The sequence below is a fragment of the Gymnoscopelus microlampas genome, assembly GCF_963454915.1.
Source record: "Gymnoscopelus microlampas genome assembly, chromosome: 14".
Lineage (NCBI taxonomy): Eukaryota > Metazoa > Chordata > Actinopteri > Myctophiformes > Myctophidae > Gymnoscopelus > Gymnoscopelus microlampas.
The window spans coordinates 51,334,915-51,357,051 of NC_139951.1; the positions used below are offsets into that span (position 1 = coordinate 51,334,915).

The window sequence follows — 22,137 nt, forward strand, 5'->3', positions numbered from 1 at the left end:
GCGGACCGCCATCAAAATGTTTTGTTCCAGGGACCCCCCAGAAGCAAAGATTTGAGTTCAAAATGTTCGCTTTAAAAGTATTTATATTCAAAGATTTGCACTCATTTTCACGATGTTTCAAAAATAGCAGATCTACAAGCTCGTATCGCGGTACCGAGTGCCGCGATACGAGCTTGTAGATCTGCTATTTTTGAATAGCCCAAAGTGTAAAATATTGCTTTTTTAGCTCAAAGTAAAATGCTAGCATATGCCAATTCAGTATTCCATGACATACATTCATAGTTTGGTATGAAGGATGATTTCCATTTCAATGCTATAAATCATTCACCAGTGCACCACTGGAGATGGTTATGGGACAGCTCATTGCTTACTCTGTCCTGAGGAGGGTTCAGCATTTATTCAATGTATTCATTTATACAGCTGTTTTACAAAAGCTCTCACTTTCTTACAATGTTGGTGTTATAGCTCCTCCTGCAGGTCACAAAAATACATAGACTTGTCATTTTACACAGGAGTTGTTGTGTCCGGAACTGATCTTCTGTAGTGTGTTGTTGTCAGGAGGACACAGTTAGGTGTAACACCTCGTCCCTTTGAAGAGGAGCTGCGGGAGGAACGTGTGTTTGTTGTTAAAGTTTAAAACGTCTAAAACAACGAGGTATGTTTATTTAAGCTGTGTTTGTCTTTGTGTTCATGAGTTTTACGTGTGTTGTACAAATATACATGTTTACGTTATGTGTGCGTGTTGTGAGAGCTTGTTTACATGGACGTTGGATTGAGGCTGATGTTAGAATGGTGTTTAATAGAGATGTTAAATACATGTGAGTAAAGGAACAACCAGTGAGTTGTTTAACCAGGATGACAACGTCATCTTAATGTAATTAATGTCGTTAATCATCGTTAATGTAATTAAACATGATTAGAGGATGCTGGAACATTCGACGATTAAGGCACAATATTTCTATAATTGGCTACAAATCGCTACAAAACCTGTATACTCAGTCATTTTGGGCATAAATAAGAAGTTGAATGATAAGTGTAGGTCTGATAATGATGTAATGTATACATTATTATTATTATTATTATTATTATTATTATTATAATGATGTACCTGCATGTTCACATCATGTATACTTTAAGAACATTTAACAAATTCGTCCAATTAAACATGGAGATGCCCACTCTTCCTTAGGGCCCACTCTCTTCCTTAGTGCCCACTCTCCTCCTTAGTGCCCACTCTTCCTTAGGGCCCACTCTCTTCCTTAGTGCCCACTCTCTTCCTTAGTGCCCACTCTCTTCCTAAGTGCCCACTCTCTTCCTTAGGGCCCACTCTCTTTCTTAGTGCCCACTCTCCTCCTTAGTGCCCACTCTCTTCCTTAGTGCCCACTCTCTTCCTTAGTGCCCACTCTCCTCCTTAGTGCCCACTCTCTTCCTGAGTGCCCACTCTCTTCCTTAGTGCCCACTCTCTTCCTTAGTGCCCACTCTCTATCTTAGTGCCCACTCTCCTCTTTAGTGCCCACTCTCCTCCTTAGTGCCCACTCTCTTCCTTAGTGCCCACTCTTCCTTAGTGCCCACTCTTCCTTAGTGCCCACTCTCCTCCTTAGTGCCCACTCTCTTCCTTAGTGCCCACTCTCTTCCTTAGTGCCCACTCTCTTCCTTAGTGCCCACTCTTCCTTAGTGCCCACTCTCCTCCTTAGTGCCCACTCTCCTCCTTAGTACCCACTCTCTTCCTTAGTGCCCACTCTCTTCCTTAGTGCCCACTCTCTTCCTTAGTGCCCACTCTCTTCCTTAGGGCCCACTCTCTTCCTCAGATCAATTTGGGTAAAATAGTTATTTTATAACTAACTTAGCAAATGTAAAGAATACCTCACTAATAATAATGAGTTCGGTTTTATATCATGCTTTTCTGGGTACTCAAATGCACTTTACATAAGAACTTAACTAACAAAACAAACAATCAAACAAGAAAGTCAAGTAAGCAAACTGCAAAAGGAAAACGCATTGGAAGAAGAGAGAGGGTGATGGCAGAGGAGGATTGTCAGATGTAGGTTATCTTGATGGGATTTGAGTTGACATTTGCATGAGGGAAGTCAAGAGTTCTAGACGGCAATGGCTGGCGATGGTGAAGGCTCCAGGGTGTGGTACTTGCTTGGTGATAGGGGTGAGTGGGTTGGTGTCTGCAGAGGCGGCGAATGAGGGAGTGGCGGTGGAGATCAGTCAGGTATAAGGGGGCAAGGTTGTTCAGGGCTTTGTAGGTGATGAGGGTGATTTTGATGTTGATGCGTTGCTGTCTTTTTTTTTTTGTCCTCCTACAGATGCCAGGGGAGAAGTAGCCCTGATGCTGCTGCCTGTCATGCTCCCTCCGCCTGTTTATAGACATGGCAGAAAAGTGGTCCGCGCCAGTGTGGAAGAATCGAAAAGATTCTTCATTGATGTTAAGCCTGTAAGTAATTTACCTTTGAACAGAAATTATAATATAAATTCTTAGCTAAATGACTGCAATTGTTCTTTTACACTGTTGGAAAGCCTGATTCCTCTTTACAATGAGGTGCAACTATTCGTGGAATGAGTGACACAGCTTAACGTTTGTCAGGATACTCATTTCATGAAGCACTATTCTTACAAGTTGTAACTCGGTGTAAGTTATCACTCCATAGTGACGTGGGATGTATAAACCACAGACCACACATAAGTAGACTGGCCACACACCCAGAATAAATTGTTTAAGACTACGCCATTGAATTTAGGGCCGTCACGCTTCTTTCTCATAGAGCTCTATTAAATCAGATGATCGGGGTGGGAGGGGGTTGAAAGAGCTTCAGTAGAGAGCTGATGACAATTGCTCTGCACCGGTAGAAATAATTATCTTTTTTCTTTTCTTTCTCATCATAGGTCGGAACTAACATGGTGGAGTATTTGGAGCAGGCCAGAGCGTCCAGGTCGTGCCCGTTCGTGCTGCTGCTATCGGATGGGATGCAAGCTCTCAAGCCTTTGTGATCATCTCAGGGAAGGCTATTGAGACGGAGACGGCTCTTGCAGCTGTGGACACATGTTTCAAAACCTTTTATGTCTTTGACATTCAATATACATGTCAGTGTTTGCCTACTTGGCAATTCTTCCAGGATGTCGTCTATGGACTCGAGGGAACTGTTTCCCCAGCGGTGAAGTTCCTGAAGACGCAAATACTTGCTTGCAAGTAGACTGACCTGGATCCCCCCCACCATCTCTGCCTTTCTCTCCCCTCTCCCCTGCTCTGATCACATCCTTGGTAACTTTAGAAAGGGTCCACTTTAATTGTTAACTTATCAGCCAGATGTTGTCCAGTGCCACTGAATTCCTGTGGTGATTTGGTGGCAGAAAGATTAGAAATCTGTCTGGCGCAGTCCTCATTCAAGTCCTTGTTCGAGGACTTTAATGATTCGAGGGTTGATACATTGCTTGTTGCCATATTATTTCTAGGGTTGTAATGATTCCAGTTACATATTGTGAAGAATGGCAGGCTCCGTTCACTTAGAGCACTGTGCACTCTGTCTTCTCCTTTCAGAGATGAGACGTTTTTCATTTGTTCATACATAACGGTTGTTGTTCATAAGTGTTTACAAACTCCTATGGTCATTCTCTAATCTCTAATACATTTTGTCAGTGAAAGCTGATGTTTTGGAGCTGTTACAAAGAGGAGAAATGTTGTGGAATTTTATGTGACCGTTTAGTGTCATTACTTTTTACATTTTATGTCAGTGAAATGGAAAGCTAATGTTTTGATGCTGTTTAAAAGGGGAGAAATGTTGTGAAATTTTATGGGAATTTTATATTTTGATGTGTTAAATTCTGTGACTAGAATTTTAATAAATCATTATTGTTACATTGGTGTGAGAATATATTTGATCAAGAAAACAAACAAAGGATCAGAGGTGAGTAAATGCCAACAAATTGTGATAATGTGATACTTTTGTTAAATTAATGACCATCAGTTGTGCCAATGAAATGTCGATTATAAAAGGGAACAACCCGTTATAATTAGTAATAAAAAATAATAATGCATTAACAACCTGACTTGCTGGGTTTAAAGAAGTCTTAATTGGGTTATATGAACAACCTATTGTTGGGTATAAATAACATTTAATTGGGTTATATAAACAACCTATTGTTGGGTAAGTGAACCAACCCAACAACCCAACTTGTTGGGTTTAAAGAACCTTTAATTGGGTTATATAAACAACCCAAACCCAATAAACAACCCAATCTGACAGACCTCTGTCTGTCTGTCTGTCTGACAGACAGACAGACAGAATGACACGCACGCACGCACGCACGCACACGCACACGCACACGCACACACACGTCACATGATGTATTTATTGTTCTGAATGTTTTGTCTTTGTAATATATTTGTTTTGTCTCACACAGTAAAACAATGAGTTGAGATGAATGAATATGTAATAAAAAAGTCTGACTTTGTCTGTTTCTTTATAGAACTGAACCACAACACACCTATTATTATTATTAAACATATATTGAAAGTAGCCGATCTACAAGCTCACAACACGTCACACTGCGACGTGTTGTGAGCTTGTAGATCGGCTACTTTCACTATATTTAAATAGGGGCTTAAGTGGTCAAATATAATATGTTTTCCCTTCCTACAAATGTAGTCAAAGTCATGTGCTTGCAAATAATAATAATAATAATGATGACAACAATAATAATAATATTGTCCATAAAGTGGGGAGTACATGTACTTGAGTACATGTACTTTATTACTTTAGTTACTGTCAGTACATTAGTTCTAGCTCTATGTACACAACAGCAGCTGCAGTACACACATGTGGCCCGAGGAGGGCAGTGCTACTCCGTATATTAAACCGTTACCTCTTGACGCGTAGAGCTCTCTGCTATAAAACTACACGCACGCCGTTTGATGACGTCATCTAAAGCGACAACTGCAAGTGAAGGAGCAGCAGAGAGAGCAGAAAGCATTGAAATCACTTTAATGATCAGATTAAAGAACATTTATAACAGTTAATATTAACTCTAAATGGACGGAATAATGGAGGTGGACGGCAGTGTGATGGAGGGGGTGAGTTTATGTATTAACAATAACATACATACATACAGCTAAAGATAGCATTACTCAGCTAATGCTAGCTGTGCTACCAGGAAGACTGGGCACTAAGGGGACTGGGCACTAGAGAGACTGGGCACCAACATGTTAAACTGGTTCATTTACCCCCAAAGAAATGTAAATAGTTAATAATCAGGAAGTAATGTAATTAAACATGATTAGAGGATGCTGGAACATTCGACCATTAAGGCACAATATTTCTATAATTGGCTACAAATCGCTACAAAACCTGTATACTCAGTCATTTTGGGCATAAATAAGAAGTTGAATGATAAGTGTAGGTCTGATAATGATGTAATGTATACATTATTATTATTATTATTATTATTATTATTATTATTATTATTATTATAATGATGTACCTGCATGTTCACATCATGTATACTTTAAGAACATTTAACAAATTCGTCCAATTAAACATGGAGATGCCCACTCTTCCTTAGGGCCCACTCTCTTCCTTAGTGCCCACTCTCCTCCTTAGTGCCCACTCTTCCTTAGGGCCCACTCTCTTCCTTAGTGCCCACTCTCTTCCTTAGGGCCCACTCTCTTCCTTAGTGCCCACTCTCCTCCTTAGTGCCCACTCTCTTCCTTAGTGCCCACTCTCCTCCTTAGTGCCCACTCTCTTCCTTAGTGCCCACTCTCTTCCTTAGTGCCCACTCTCTTCCTTAGTGCCCACTCTCTTCCTTAGTGCCCACTCTTCCTTAGTGCCCACTCTTCCTTAGTGCCCACTCTCCTCCTTAGTTCCCACTCTCTTCCTTAGTGCCCACTGTCTTCCTTAGTGCCCACTCTCTTCCTTAGTGCCCACTCTCTTCCTTAGTGCCCACTCTCCTCCTTAGTGCCCACTCTCCTCCTTAGTACCCACTCTCTTCCTTAGTGCCCACTCTCTTCCTTAGTGCCCACTCTCTTCCTTAGTGCCCACTCTCTTCCTTAGTGCCCACTCTCTTCCTTAGGGCCCACTCTCTTCCTTAGTGCCCACTCTCTTCCTTAGTGCATGCATGCAGAGCTTTGAAAAGGTCAGTCATTTCTTATTCTCACCTTACCAGACGATCAGAGGTCTCTGCCTATCAATGTGTCAGGGGTCTTCTAAATGCATGTTAGTTTCTAGAGTAACTTTCCAATACATATTTGGCATCTACTGTATGTGTGCTACTGGCTGGTAATATGCATAGTTATTATATAACGTTGTTCCAGTTGGATTAGTAAATACTTGGTGTTCTATGCATTCTTTTAGGTGCTACAGCACATCCGTCTGCCTCTCGTCAGTCCCTCCTACCTCCTCACTGTGGTTGAGCCTCAGAGCCAGAGGTTCATCTCTGAAGCCAAGGAGCGTCCCTACTGTAACACACCACGCCCACGCAGGACCACAGGTACCCTGCTGAACACATGCATGCATGTTGGCCCTGATGATGCTGGAAAAAGCTTATCTGCCAATAAAAAATAGGTTTGTTATTCAGGCTTCATAATGGTTATTGTCTCCGCCAGGCCGAAGGCATGGCCAAGACTATGTTTTGCCAGCTTGGTTCCAGATGTATCTGCCATTAGAAAAAAAGAAAAGCCCTCGCCAGTGATATTGTCTGGCCACTCGAGGCTAATGTTTTGCACCCTGTCCGTGTGTCTGTCCGTTAGCTCTTTTTGAACAGCTAATTTCCGACACCGTTGGTCTGATTGCAGCGAAACTGTGCACGCACACTCCCTGGATGTCAGAAGAGAATCTCTGCCCCCGAATTTTTCAGATCGGCCTGTTATAGCGCCACCAGGAGGCCGATCTCTGCAAAACCTTTTTTTATTTTTTATTATTCATACAGATTTTGTCCAAACATCACACAAATCAATGCACAGTATCTCTATAGTCATTAAATCAAACGGGTCTTTCGGATTTTTCATATTCCATCCTGATTGGCTAAGATTGGCTTCCAAATTTTGCAGGAGTGGTCAGTTTTTAACAAAATGCCTCAAATCATGAACACAGTGTGCAATTGCCGTGAAATGTTGGTCATGTGATCAAGACGGATCCGTTCAATTCTTCATTATTCCTTCCTGATTGGCTTCCAAAGTTTGCAGGATTGGTTTTGAACAAAATGCCTCAAATCATGAACTTCCGTGAAATTTTGCACGCACATTCCCACTATGCCGAGGAAGAAATGCCACCCTTTTCACATTGGCCTATTATAGCGCCACCACGAGGCCCCAATAACCTACCTGATCTGGTGAAGACCTTCTAGTTGCATCATGATTTCATTATTTTAAGTTTACAATTCAAGCTTTCATTTAGTTTTTTGCGCTTTTATACATGTCAAAATGCATACCAATTTTCTCCATGAGATTCATTCAGTGACTGCTAATTTGGTGCTGCCTCTCTGGGGACAGAGTTCCAGAGGGTTGGGGCTACAACACTGAAAGCTCTATCCCAGAGTTCTAATCTCCATGGGGAGAGGGTTCCAGAGGGTTGGGGCTACAACACTGATAGTTCAACGAAATACATTTGGTTCCTCCTTCAACTCTTAAATCTACTCTGTCTCACCTGCTCCTTCTCCTCTGTTTGTTGAAGTGATCGTGACGTTGGGAGAGACTAAAACTTTAGAGGGCTTTGATAAAGTTTTCAGCTTTGATCCCCTGACCAATCAGTGGAAGGCTCTTGGACGACTGCCCGTGGATGTAAACGGATATGCTGTGGTTACATCAGGTGAGGATTACCATCAGAGTCAATCAATTTAGGATCTGTAATCTGTAACCAAATTTACACATTTCAGATTATAATTCCAGACAATATCAGTTGCTTTTATATTTAATATCTAATTATATGGAAATGTATTAAAATGAGCAGGTTCTTAAAGGGTTAGTTCAGATTTTTTGAGTACTTTCTGTAGGAAATACTTACCATTAATGTAGTGGTTGCAAAGGTATTAATTGATTGCCTGAGTCCCGTGGTCAGAGTTATGGTCCGTTTCTGATAAATATGAAGTAGTTTCGGTAGATTAGTAGATTTTGTGGGGGCCGCTCATTAAAAATAAATAAATTTAAAAAACTAACGTCATTTGTATTGTTGACCTATTTCTACCATATAGAGCAGGTTTCGTTCAATTTCGACCCCTCTGTCACATGGTACTAATGTTTGTGTCCAGAATCACTGCGCCGCGGCAGCCTACTCACTCACAAAATATATGACACAAAAAATAGTACCATGTGACAGAGGGGTCGAAATTGAACGAAACCTGCTCTATATGGTAGAAATAGGTCAACAATACAAATGACGACTACATTCATATTTATCAGAAACGGACCATAACTCTGACCACGGGACTCGGGCAATCAATTAATACCTTTGCAACCACTACATTAATGGTAAGTATTTCCTACAGAAAATACTCAAAAAATCTGAACTATCCCTTTAAAAGGCGTCTCAGTGTTTCCTCTAGCCAGCAGCTGAAGGTGTGGGGGAGGAATGCGCCGCGCGGGAAAAAACATTGTGTTCTCAAAATGCATATTTATGTTCAAACACAAAGTCTTATTTAGTACATGTGCACAGTAATAATCAGTCAGTCACACATCAACAACTAGTGATGGCACAGATGGCATCCTGCCTGAGAGCATTTGAGCATTATAGCATTTTTTCTGTAAAAAAAAAAAAAAAAAACCTATTTTAGCTGCTTGGACTAAATCAAGAGGCAGCCAATGGAATACAATATGATCTGGGGTTTTTTTTCAGGTAGGAAACTCCCATTCAATGTACTGCAGCTGATGTTTAAATCAAAACCAAGCAGGGCTTTTACTGACTGTGAAATTGTATTATGTGACTGACCGCTTATGAAGTGAAATGGTTTATTATATCACAAGTCTCTTGCGGCTTGTGTGAGTGGAGCTGTGCATATGCACATGCAATAATACATAAATAAATACTGTGAGCTCGGAAATCTCACAGTATCAATACCGTGGCTGTTCATACCGCGGTAATACGGTATACTGTTGCATGCCTATTTATGAGAATGCCAAATTATAACATAGATCATAGATAGTTTTTTCACATTAATCACATTTCCAGCATTTAAAATGAGCTGTTGCCCTGTCTTTGTTTTGGAATAACCGCAAAGTGTTTTTGCCTTGGTTACCCAATGAGATGCAGCATAGTGCATATGGCCAAGGTCAGGGGCGCTGATTTATGATTTAGCCAATGGGAGTCGAAGTTGTGCAATTTGATTATTGGCGGATGATAACTTTTGGAACAAGGAATTAATAATCAGACTTTAAAGAGTACAGAGAGAGTATTAATGACAGACATCTCTTCAGCATTACGTGTGGTATAAGACCGGCCCATAAGACCCGTAAGACCGGCCCAGACCGGCCGTCATGCATCCTGCGCAGTGTGCATGTTACAAAGCATTTTAACCGTCCGACCGGCGCATTCCCAGTGGGTGCTCGCTGTCTCCCGTGGGGTGCTCGATCTCCTGAGCACCCACAGGATCGGCGCCTATGGCCAAGGTAATCACTTAATCATTTTTACTTTTATTTTTTCTCTGCTCAACTCCACATGTTACATAGGTCTGGTGATGCTGGATGGATATGTGTTTGCAGTGGGGGGCTGGGGGGTTGCCAACTCGATGGAACGCTACGACCCCAACACAAACACCTGGCAGATCATGCACTCTGTCGGTGTGGCAGCGCATTACGATTCTAACAGCTGTGATGTGGTCGCACTAGTTGGACAGCTCTATTTTATTGGTATGGAACAGATTTATTTATCTTCTGGTTCAGCCTGCTGGGTTTCATGAAGTTGTGTTTTTCATGTAGTGTTAGTGTATGTCAAGCATAATGGTTCACTGAAAATGTACAAATCCTTTGGTATTATTATGTATTCATGCTTCTCCTGTTGACGGTGATCAATGTTTTGACGTGTGTGTCCTCCTGGACTCTAGGTGGTGCATCAATGCTCTTTGAGGTGGCCAAGTACAACCCTAAAACATCAGTGTGGACAGAAGTCGCTCCTATGCAGATTCCACGTAATAAATCAGCTGCTTGTGTTCTGAATGGAAAGATCTATGTTACAGGTATCTTACTTCTATTTAGTCAGTGGTGGAAGAAGTACTCTGTTTTCTTTTTTACTTGAGTAAGAATAACAATACCAGAATATAGAAATATTTTTTTACTCAAGAGAAAGTACAAAAATATAGGCATAAAATTCATATGTACTTGCAATACTAAACATAAAAATACTCAATATGCAGAATGGCCCCTTTCACAGTTTCACAGTTGTATATTGAATTGTAATAAGTAATGCATTAATGTATTCATCACTGTAATGTTAGATCTGGTACAGGTGGAGTAGCTGTGTAGCTCAACCTATAATAATAATCATCATTTATCAGTTAATGTTTGTTTAGTATAAATAATCAAAATGAGCAACATTAATAAGTAAGTAGTAAACTGTTTAATTGCAAAAATAAATAAAATAAAGTATTTGCCTCTGACTTGTAGTGGTGTAAAAGTACAGTGCTTGAGTAAATGTATTAAGTTACTTTCCACCACTGATCTTAGTTCCATAGTAGACTCACCTAATAAAACACACTAACAGTTACTATCCTGTTAATTTGTGTTCGTCTATAGGTGGTCTGTATGATGATGAAAGGACAATGGAAAATAGGATGGAGTGCTACAAGCCTAAGACCAACCAGTGGACCATGTGTGCCCCCATGCAAGTGAAACGCTTCTCACCTAGCATGGCTGTGGTGGATGGATTGATCTACTACGTACTAGGAGGGAAGGACTTCGCTGTCGACGATTATGATAGGTATGACACTGCTGCTACATGAATCAGGGTTTCCGCTAGGCATTTTTTGGGCCGGCCACCATGGCTGGCAGGATTATATTTTACCGGCCAAAGAATACATTTACCGGCCATATATTATAATTAACGTCACATGCGTATTTGCACTGCATACATGCACCCAACTGATCATTACACCTTGTTACGTTAGAGCTGCGCTTCTTTCCACTTATCACAGATGCAATCTGTTCCTGTTTTTATAGATAACTAAATTATATGATCTACTATAGTCTATATCATGCAGAGATGTTGCTTGCCAAAAATGAAATGAATAAAGTGGGCATGAGTGAACTGCTGCGAGTCGAATACCAAAACTCCCGCTCGCGGCTCGTCCCCAAACAAAGTCGCCCCGGGGAAAATCCGGCGGTGTTCCTAAACATATCCGTAAACTATGCCTAACCCTAATCTTATTCCTAATCTTAACCTCAGTAAAACTATACCTAATCCTAAACCTATATCTACCCTTATCCTCAGTAGGCTAAAACAAATACAAGAATACAAGAACCGCTGGTCCGACTGAAAAATGGGGGCGAGGGTGTTTTGGGGCGAGTCCTAATTACCCTTCGGGCTGTGGTTTCCCTGCGCAACACCGTCGCACAGTATAAACAAATGAATATATATTTTGGGCTTTACATCGATTCTCATTCAACCTTGATATGCAAAAGTAGGTTTTGTTTTGTTTTGTTAACGTTAATTATATATGTCATGATGTGGCCTTGCGCGAGGTTGATTACTTGCCTCTATAGTTGCTTTCACCAACTTTCACCACTTTATCCATTGCAGACAGACAGTCACTGTGATTGCATAATATCCACGACCCACACGTGTTCGGAACGAGTCCCTTTATCGACAATTGGGTCCGGCTTGGTACAGGTTCTATCACCTCGGAAAATCCCGGTTCTGTTTATCAACACCCGAGCGAGCCAGAGCAACCCTACTCAGCGCTGATCAGGAGGAGACACAGCTGTGTCTCTCAGCTGTGCTCAAAAATAGCAGACATACAAGCTCACAATGCGACGCGTTGCGACGTGCTGTGAGCTTGTAGCTCTGATATTTTCAACGCGCGACACCATCGTACAACAAATAGGCTATTCTATAACTGCAGCGCACAGCAGCAACCGAGCAGGCTGTCGGAATTAAACCACAGTCAGATCATGATATAAACTTTAAATGATTATGATTGTAACGGTTGTAGCCAACTACTTTAATGCAAATAATAATATTAATAATAGGCTTAAATGATAAAATAGCCTCATTTTCCCAACCGGCCACGGTGGCCGGTGGTGTTTATATTTACCGGCCAATTAAACATTTTACCGGTCAATGGCCGGTAAATACCGACATGAATGTCTGAGAAAAGGTGTCGTTTGGTCCACACCAGACATGTCTCTCACGGTTGTTTGTTTGTGTCTCTTCATGTAGTTCTCTCCGTAACATCGAGTGCTACTGTGAAGAGAAGGACACGTGGGAAACTGTGGGGCAGATCTCTGATGCTTACTGCCGTGTCAAATGTGTCTCTCTCAAGCTGAGGAGGGATTATAGTCAACCCATAGATGATGATGACTAGAGTTGGGGTCCAGAACCGGATGGACCGGATCCAACATTGAGGAACCGGAATCTGTTCCATCACATTTGGAACCGATTTGTCACTCTGTCAGATGCTGGTATGTGGGCTTCATGTCTGCTATACAATTACAACACTAGTGGTTCTCAAACTTTTAATTTCAAGGACCACCATAACTCTTTGAGTGTAAGGTCCCATTTAGAACCTGCATGGTATTGTCCGTTTGGCTGGGACCTAAGGACAAACGGACGGGTCCCAGCCAAACCTAAGGACAAACGGACATGCCATGTATGGACATCACTATTATGTCACAAGTACAAATACAGATGGTATATATACTGTAAGACACAAAGGGTTAGGCCTAGACACAAGCTGACACGTCATGTAATTCTGGATAGCACCTTTAAGTTCGACAAACACATCAGTTCCGTTGTTAAAGCTAGTTTCTTTCAACTCAGACTTCTCGCTAAGGTCAAGGCCTATCTCCCCCGACCACAACTAGAAATAGCTATCCATGCCTTCATTTCCTCACGACTCGATTACTGCAATTCCCTCTACACCGGTCTAGAACAGTCATCTATCAGGCGCCTACAGCTGGTCCAAAATGCTGCGGCCCGCCTTCTTACTGGCACAAAAAGACGTGAGCATATCAGTCCAGTCCTAGCCTCACTTCACTGGCTCCCGGTCAATTTTAGAATTAATTTTAAGGTCCTTTTATTTGCTTTTAAATCTCAACATGGGCTAGCTCCACCATACCTCACTGAGCTTATAGAACCACATACTCCAGCCAGGGTCCTAAGGTCTGCTGATCAGTCATTACTGATCGTCCCTCGAACCAATAAAAGGACCAGGGGTGGCCGCGCTTTTGCTGCTGCCGCCCCCGCACTTTGGAACGGCCTCCCTCTCCCCATCCGATCCGCCCAGTCCATAGGGTTTTCAGATCCCTCCTTAAAACCCACCTTTTCTCTCTGGCTTTTAATTGCCCTTGATCCACTACTGTGTCTTAACAATGTATTGTTTTTGTCTGTGCGCCTACGTGCGCTTATTGAATTATGTTGATGCTTTGTTTGTCTCAACCCTGTACAGCACTTTGGTCAGCTTCCGTTGTTTTAAATGTGCTTTATAAATAAAGTTTGATTTGATTTGATGTGAAGTCCGGCTTAGCCTGGATCTGGTAGAACCAGGGGTCTATTTCACGAAACCTGGATTAGGCATAAACCGGGTTTAAACCGGGTTTACTCGGCTATCCTGGCTTAAATGAAAGCTGAGTTAGCTCGGCAGATTAATTTAGCCAGTAAACCTGGATATGTTTATCCATGATCCGGTTTCACGAAAGAAAATTGATGCAATCCTGCCTTAGTTACTATGGCAATTTAGCTGTGAAGTTAGCCTGGTCCGGACCAGGCTAACAGCCAAGCTTTATTAATCCAGTGCCTTGTTCTTCAAGTTTTGTGAAATAGCTGTTAGTCCAATGACTCCAATCGTAAACCAATGAGTTTTTCCACACTTATTCAATTCTCATTCAAATATGTTCCAAACCGTCTCCTCAGGTCATCTAGTGCTGACCTCCTCAAGGTGTCAAAAATGAAATATAAAAAATATGTTGAAGCAGCTTTCTGCTGTTATGGGCCAACGGCCTGGAACAAGCTCCCATAGACCAATTATTTGTTTACAAACATTGAGACTGGACGCACATGTAATGAATTCCCAACAGATCCCCAAACCTGCTGTTTTGTGGTTCTGCTGGTTTCAGTTAATTCAGCCTCCTCTGTGTGTAGGCTAGTGAGGTGCGCCCTAGCGAGACATATGTACATCATCGCGCAACGGTATTGCGCACCGAGAACAGCTGACATACAAGCTCACAACCGCGTCACGGATGCGACCGCTGTGAGCTTGGAGATCTGCTATTCTCGGCCGTTCTCTGCGTGGGAGACCTTCTGATCTGGTGCCATGATCACAGAGCACTCCCTCCGTTCTTATGACAGACACTGGAGGAGGGGTTTGGAGGAAACTGCTTTGAGTTATCATTATTTACACACAACAGAAACCAAGGATTATATATGTCAAGAGGGAGAGATCACAGTAAACATCCTAAGCATTCTTCCTCCACACTGGGAGAAAAACATCATCTGAAAGTTTGATGGGAAGCATTTTAACATGTGAGGCTGTGACCACTTTTACATTACATCTTATGAGCGGTGGAGTTATTTTGCTGCTGACCTGTGCGAGCATATACTGTTTCATATCAGTGTGACGTTGTCTGTTAAGGCGTCTATTACATATAAGACAGACAACGACCACAGATAGCTTTAAAACAAGTTCAAGACCCACTTTTTTACTCTTGCTTTTAGTTGATTACATTGTATTTGTTGTTTTGTTCCTGGTATTTTCCCAAGAGGTTTGACCCGGAAGGGCAAAGGTTTTTGACCTTAGGTTACTGCAGGTTACCGCTATTCAAACAGCCTGTGGCACAAATTAATTTATCTGATCAGTGTATGGAACCCCAAAAGATGCTGTTTGCACGGTGAAGTAAATAAATAGTTTTTTGCATGAAGAAATGCCTGCATGGTATCATTAGAACACTGAGTCACAGCGAGCGGTTTGGTATCAGATCAAACATAGTGTCGGCGCGTCAGCCAGGTCCAACCACAGGTTCATCTCCTCAGTAGCTCTGTATGAGACAGGAGCTCCTTTAATAGTATCCATAAAGTAACGCTAGTCCTCCCTGTGCTCAGATGTTTGACATTCTAGTGGTCAATAAACTTTAAGTGACGGGTTGAAACAAGCTTCTTTAGTTCTCTGCCATTTTCCCTCTGCGGCCGAAACAGGAGCAGTACTGACACCTGCTGGACGGAGGTTGACTGGACACAGGCTGAATAAAAAAGTGATTTAAACTCTTGTTTCAACACGTCTGCTTACATTCTATTAACCTCTAACATGTCAAACATCTGAGAGCAGGAAGAAAGACCTTTACCATTTTGATAGGATGTGTGTAAAAAGGTACAAATCTGTACTGTTGGTGGAGGGAGAGGTTCTGATAGGAGATAAGACAACCACAGACCACACTACCAGTATCTACAGCACAGACAAGAGGGTTTATCAGTGTTAGAAACCCTTTTAGGTCTACTCACTGTATAGGGATGGATTGGTAACATAATGAAACACAGTTTGTATAACCGGATGTTGAGCAATGTTAAACAAAAAACAACAATGTTACAATTCATACAGTGCAAAAATACCATATAAATACAAGCAGCGATTAAAACATGCATAGCAGAACATAGTGTGGTACAGACAATAGTTGTGATGTAACTGTTTAACTGTGTTCAAAGGCCAGGGAAAATAAATAGTAGAAGTCTTTAATAGTGATTTATAAATGTCTATGGACTGAGAGGCTCTTATATTAAAAGAAAGGCTATTCCAGAGCCTCAGGGTGTCCACAGTGAAGGCTCGGTCGCCTCTAGACCTTTTGTTAGTCGTGAGCTCAATTAGTAGCAACTGATCAGCTGACCTTAGGGGTCTGCCTACCTAACTACTCTAACCAACCAATGTTCAAACATACATAAGTGACAACCCCTCCTTACCTAGTGTGTTAACAAAGGTTCTGCCTACAGTACATGGTGTCTATGTATAGAGGCCTCTGTGTTTCCTGTTCCAAGGCAGCAGCATATACAATACAAGAAGAAGAACAGATATATAATAAATACCTAAAGTTGCATGACATTCTCATGCATGTCTCTACTACTGTAATGTACTTAGTTCTGTCCTTCATAAGTAAAGCACTGACAGAGTCACACTACAACTTGTTCAGAGTTTTAACTATAACCAAGATGAGAAAACATATCACTACAGGTTTAATATCTTTACACTGACTCCTGGTAACTTTTAGGATTGATTTTAAATGTGTTTTAATAGTTTTAAGGCACAATTGTTTATCACATTCATACCTTTTAGATCTCCTGTCCAAATATGTTACAAATCGTCCCCTCAGGTCATCATACTAACCTTCAAAAATGTATTATTAAAAACATGTTGAAGCATCTTTCTGCTTACATACAGTATAAGACAGGCAACCATCATAGATAGCTTTAAAAACAAGCTCAAAGACCCACTGTTTCACTCTTGTGTTTATGTTGATTCCATTGTATTTGTTGTTTTGTTCTTGCTATTTTCCTGTATTGTTTTAATTAGATCTTTGTCTCCTTTTGATTTGTTCTTCATCTTGTTTTTAATCTGAATGTTTGTGTTGTTTAATGTTGTGTTCATGTTCTTTTGCTTAGATTTCTCTTTTGTTGTTGTTTTTATATATAAAGCCCTTTGTGCTGCATGTGATGTGATGTGATGAAAGGTGCTTCCTGTATACTAATAAAGTTTATTGTTATTATTATTATTTCCACAGACTAGTCAGGTGATGAGGATCCACCAGACATCACTGTAAAGCAGAGACAGCAGTGTTTTTAGAACCAGCAGCCTCTACAGACCTCTGCCACAGCAGATCAAGAAACAACCAACTGTACCCGTAGACGAGACAGCTAGACCACACCACTCCCAGGTCCTACAACACATGTCTCTGAGGTATACAACCTTATCAACTTGTCCAGTGGGGGGTCTGGACCCAACTAATGATTTAGGGGTTTATCTTTAATGTTCTCACTCAACAGTAAACAAACCAACATACAGTAGTGTTTGATTTTAAAATAGTTTTAATAGTTTTTAAGGCACTTCATTGTTCTAAGCCCCTTCATACCTTTTAGATTGCCTGTCCAAATATGTTCCAAACCGTCTCCTCAGGTCATCTAGTGCTGACCTCCTCAAGGTGTCAAACATGAAATATAAAAAATATGTTGGAACAAGCTCCCATAGACCAATTATTTGTTTACAAACATTGAGACTGGACGCACATGTAATGAGTTCCCAACAGATCCCCAAACCTGCTGTTTTGGGGTTCTGCTGGTTTCAGTTCATTCAACCTCCTCTGTATGTAGGCTAGTGAGGTGCGCCCTAGCGAGACATATGTACTTCATCGCGCACCGAGAACAGCTGACATACAAGCTCACAACCGCGTCACGGTCACGGATGCGACTGCTGTGAGCTTGGAGATCTGCTATTCTCGGCCGTTCTCTGCGTGGAAGACCTTCTGGTGTCATGATCACAGACCGCTCCCTCCGTTCTTATGACAGACAGACAGACTGGAGGAGGGGTTTGGAGGACAACTGCTTTGAGTTGTTATCATTATTTACACACAACAGAAACCAAGGATTATATATTTCAAGAGGCAGAGATCACAGTAACAATCCTAAGCATGCTTCCTCCATACTGGGAGAAAAACAGCATCTGAAAGTTTGATGGGAAGCATTTTTACACGTGAGGCTGTGACCACTTTAACATTACATCTTATGAGCGGTGGGGTTCTTTTGCTGCTGACCTGTGCGCGCATACTGTTTCATATCAGTGTGACGTTGTCTGATAAGGCGTCTATTACATATAAGACAGACAACGACCACAGATAGCTTTAAAAACAAGTTCAAGACCCACTTTTTTACTCTTGCTTTTAGCTGATTACATTGTATTTGTTGTTTTGTTCCTGGTATTTTCCTGTATTGTTTTAACTCATTCAATGCCATGCTTATTTATGGCAGTTTGGCTCTGAGTGCCACAGGCAAAATTCATTGTAAAAAAAAAAAGTGCTTAGGAAGCGAGATACAGCCTTTTTAAGTTATAGGTTAAACAAGGAGTGGATGGAGCAGCACATCTTCAAATCATCATATTTTGGGTTCTGAACATGTTTTTTTTTTCTTTCTTTTTTTTTCCCATGACGTCATGTGGCGCACGGGGCGTCAGGCCACGTGACGTCTTAGACGTCATGTGGCACAAAATGAGTTAATTTGATCTTTGCCTCCTTTTAATTTGTTCCTGATCATGTTTTTGGTCTGTTTTTGCTTGCATTTCTCTTTTGTCGTTTTTTTAAATATATAAAGCCCTTTGTGCTGCATGTGATGTCATGAAAGGTGCTTCCTGTATACAAATAAAGTTTATTATTATTTCCACAGACTAGTCAGGTGATGAGGATCCACCAGACATCAGTGTAAAGCAGAGACAGCAGAACTAGCAGCTGCTACAGACCTCTAACACACCACAGATCAACCAGATGAAGAAACAACCATCTAGACCCAGAGAGGAGAGACAGCTAGACCACACCGTGTCCACATCCTACAACACATGACTCTGAGGTATACAACCTTATCAACTTGTCCAGTGGGGGGTCTGGACCCAACTAATGATTTAGGGGTTTATCTTTAATGTTGTCACTCAACAGTAAACAAACCAACATACAGTATAAGTGTTTACAGGGTATCTGTATGTTTATATTTAGATTACGTAAGAAAGATATTGTGAAAATAGTAGATCTACAAGCTCACACTGCGAGGCGTTATGAGCTTGTAGATATTTAACTCACAGGACCCATTTCAATTCGCTTACAAGCAGGGTCGTAGTACAGAGGATGCAGTTGTCACATTGGTTCACGTCATCTCTAAACATCTTGACAAACCAAAATCCTATGCTAGAGGACTTTTCCTAGATTTTTCTTCTGCTTTCAACACAATACAGCCGGACTTGCTCCTCACTAAAATGGTTCAGTTACACATTAATCCTTTTGTTATTCAGTTTTATCTTAAGTTCCTCACTGACAGAATTCAGTATGTAAAGGTAAACAAGACACTCTCCTCTCCCATCAGGACCAGAGTTGGTGCACCCCAAGGTTGCATTAGCTCTCCTGTATTGTTTACTCTTTACACGGCAGACTGTAACACCTGCGAGTCAAATCAGTTTCTTCTGAAATATTCAGATGACTCTACGCTAATAGCTCTGATGACTGACAGTGATGACCCGAAACAGTACCAGTGTAGCGTTGACCGGCTTGTGGAGTGGTGTGACAAAAATAATCTGATTATCAACACTAAGAAAACTGAGGAAATTATATTTGGTCCTGCTCCCGGTGATAAGACACCACCGGTGACAATCCATGGTTCAGCTATTGAACAGGTCCCATCTTACAAATATCTGGGGGTGATGATAGATGCCACCTTAGCATGGTCATCTCATATTGATTATATTTGTAAGAGGATACAGCAGCGTATGTACTCCCTACGCCGACTTAGATCGTTTGGTGCTAGCAGTCAGATCTTGTCTCTTTTCTATGCGTCTGTTGTTCAAACTGTGATGTTGTACTGTAGCACGGCCTGGTTTAACAGCCTATCAATGGTATATAAGAACAAACTGTATAGCCAAATTAAGATCTGCGCTAAAATAGTTGGTAGGCCAGTCGAGGCTGTGTTACGTTCCTTTAAAGAGGCCCAGATCAATAGTATGCTTAGACTGGCAAAGAGCATCTCCTCTGACCCCTTACATGTTTTAAATGATGAATATCAACTGATGCCCTCCGGGAGGCGGTTTAGAGTCCCTAAATATAAGAAAAACAGGCTAAAGAACTCTTTTGTACATCAGTCTGTTCTGCTTTTAAACCAAAGTCGGTAAACCAAGAGGATTTGTTCTACTGTTCTTGTTTCTGTCTGCTTCTGTGATGTATGTCCTGTAATGTACTTTGTGTAATGTATTGTGTATGTCCTGCCTGTATCTTGAACGGTGACGTCATGGACACAAAGCAAATTTCGGTGAAAGCTGACAATAAAGTTGTATCGTATCGTATCGTAGATCTGCTATTTACCCAAATCACTACTCCCAAATACCCAAATCACTACTTTACATAACAGGTTTACAAGTGAGTGTGTAAATGTGTCCTCACTCCTCACATCTATAGGCTACACTATATATATATATATATATATATATATATATATATATATATATATATATATATATATATAAATAAAAAAAGACACAGACCTCACCCCACACACCCCAAAGTGAAATGGATCTTTTTTTGGACCAGAGCCTTTATCTCTCAAGATGAGTTTAACTTTATGTTCACTAACATGTATTATCTGTCTTATCCTGGTCAATCACTAGCATTTACAACTTATTACAACTGAACACAGTCTGTGTCTCTAGAATATAATCTAATGAAACATCAGTATAATATTGATCCAGAGTTAATTAATAACAAAGTGATCATTGTGTAAGAGAGTCTCTTTACATCCTGTTCACTGGTAGAGATTAAACTATAATAAATATGTTGTTTGTTCATAAAGTCTTTAATCTATGATCAGTGAAACATTATGAAAGATCTGTTTACTAAACAATGAACACAATAATATGTAGAATTATTATGTTTATGTTTTATCATTAACTGTTCTATATACAGCCATCTAGTTGGAGAAATCACTTCAGTTAGACTGAGAACCTGGTCCATTATATGTTGTTAGACTGCCATCTAGTGACCAAACACAGTAATGACCTAAGTACTTTATGCACATTGAACTAGACATGTAGAGAATGTAGACATAATATAATGTACACTTTAATGATATTAAAGTGTATATTATATAGAGATGAGACATTTAAATTGTGTTCATATTGAGGAGAGACATTGTAATAGTGACAGAGCTGTCATTCAGGGTAACCAGACAGTCATTCAGTTTAATGTTAATATTTATATATGTCCTCTCTCTCTCCTCATCTCATGCAGGACGTTCCAGACCAGAGCCCTCCAGACCTTCAGGTTCTGTTACGTTGACAACACGTGTGGCTTCACCTTTCTTAAGTGTAAGACCCTTCATTTGTTGAGCATGGCACCTCAGACATGCAATGGCTTTGGCAGCTGCTCTTTCCCAACCAGAGAACTTTCTTAGGTCTAGTAATGTCCCTTCTTCCTTAGTGTTTGTGTTGTACACCTGTTCCTTTTCTTCTTTTGCCTCCGTGTTATACCCCTAGCCTGGCATTGTCCAGACTGATAACGTGTATTCACCCTCTCGTTCCTCCCCGGTATCAGTCTGGACTTCAGCCTATAGGGAGTGAGTATGAGAAATAAGAAAATGATCGGGCCAATCAGTGACTGCGTCTCAACTGCTGTCCGTACAACAGTGAAAAGCATCAAAATAATGTTCTGATTTCTCATACTCTCTCCCTATTGAATAGAACGTTTGTATAGACATGTCCTCAGAGACAGAACGTTTATATAGACATGTCCTCACAGACAGAACGAAGCGTCTCTTGTGCTCCTTGTTGTACGAGTGAAGGGACTGGAGTCTGTTTAGCGGGGCTGTTGTCGTCATAGTGTCAACAGGATATACCAGTCATGTATCTGGGCTTTCCTTTTGTCAGGTTGATGGTAAGCTGCCTCTGGCTGGAGACCGGCCGGGGAGATTCCCCACAAGGACTGACAGGTGAGACACAGGCCTCAGGCAGCCGCTTATTATCCAGAGAGCTTTGTTGATGCATCATCAACCTTCTTTGATTGATTGATGTACTTTATTTAGTAAGACATGACAACAGTACATGGAAGTACAATTCACTATACAAGGTCTACTAAACTGGAAGACTCATTAAGCACTGAGCTTGTTTAAAATGAGTCCCCACACTACTGATGCGACGGTCAGGTTTTTCATACCCCGCCCTGCCCGCCCCGCCACGGAACCGAACCCGCCCCAACCCGCCCCACAAAACAATATATAAATC

The 22,137-nt window shown here is 41.2% G+C and overlaps 2 long non-coding RNA genes across 2 annotated transcripts; both read left to right on the forward strand.

Annotated features, from left to right (window-relative positions):
- The first annotated feature begins 576 nt into the window (after positions 1-576).
- On the forward strand, positions 577-3,696 carry LOC311060423. The gene is made up of 3 exons (XR_014602256.1): positions 577-655; positions 2,313-2,440; positions 2,890-3,696. It is a non-coding gene; the product is annotated as an uncharacterized lncRNA (long non-coding RNA).
- Positions 3,697-18,599: 14,903 nt separating this feature from the next.
- On the forward strand, positions 18,600-21,845 carry LOC311059803. The gene is made up of 3 exons (XR_014602211.1): positions 18,600-18,731; positions 21,149-21,225; positions 21,784-21,845. It is a non-coding gene; the product is annotated as an uncharacterized lncRNA (long non-coding RNA).
- The last annotated feature ends 292 nt before the right edge of the window (positions 21,846-22,137 follow it).